Here is a 1,273-nt window from a genome sequence, read left to right on the forward strand (position 1 = left end):
ATGAGGCAGGAGAACTTTTTGCAAAGAGGAGACTTAAGTACCAAAACTCTGAACCTCTCATAAAGAGTGAGGCACTGAGAAGGGTTGAAGGCAGCGGACATCAGTCAGGCACCAGAAGAGACCCGTACCACACCCACGCAAAGGAAAAACATTACCATTTAATGGAGGAGACAGAAATTTCTTTAAAAAAATTAATTTTAGAACCAAAATGAAAGCAAATATTTGCAGGATCGTTTTTATAATTTGAAATATAAATTTGCTGAGATGAAATAGAAATCTTTAGCTAGGATACATGAAACAGATACAATTTATTCCTCTCAGCAATACTACATTTAGTTATCAGGGAGAAGAAAACATGTTCCATTTCATTTACATTTGCCTCCAAAATTCTGAAACTAGCATACTATATCAATAAAATGGGAAATCCAGGAATGCAGTTGGGGTCTATGTATCAGCTTTTAAAAAATAGCCTCAGGGGCACCTGAGTGGTCAGTCAGTTAGCACCTGCCTTTGGCTTAGTCATGCTCCTGGGGTCCTGAGGTCCCGGGATCCTGGGGTCCTGGGATCGAGCCCCATGTCAGGCTCCCTGTTCAGCAGGGAGTCTGCTTCTCCCTCTGCCCTCCCCTACTCTCACTCACACTCTCTGTCTCTCTAAAATAAATAAATAAAATCTTCAGGGGAAAAAAAGTAGCCTCAAATTTATGACCTTGTTGATTTTTGACAGTTATATAACCTCGCCATGCTTAACATCAACTGACATTTGATACAAAATAAATTTTGATTCAGTATATTGCCCCAATAAAACTAGAGAGGGATATTTTTTATAATTTGGCAGATAATGCCACACTTATTAGGTATTATAACTTGTTTTCAGGTATCTTCACTCACCGCCACCAACAAAAATTTGGATAGCGGCCATGAAAACTATTGTGTAGGCTTATCTGCACCATGGACTATGAGTTTCCCTACAGTGACCTCATGCCTAAACTTAATGCATTTGGGGTTTTTTTCCCCTCTGAAGTCTACGAAATGAAAGTTATCAAAAAGCCACTTCCAAGTAAATTAGCCTTGATGTCTGATAAATAATTGTTCTTATTTCTCTGTCCACCCATCCACATCTATATACACATTCATACATATATACATGATGAATTCTATTATTTCTGTTATTCTACTATAATTGTAAGACTATAATCTGGTACAAATCAATTCTGTTGCACAAAATTGTATACACAAAACTTGCTCTCACTGTCAAAGTCACAGCTAATCCTCT

This window comes from Martes martes, assembly GCF_963455335.1.
Source record: "Martes martes genome assembly, chromosome: 1".
Lineage (NCBI taxonomy): Eukaryota > Metazoa > Chordata > Mammalia > Carnivora > Mustelidae > Martes > Martes martes.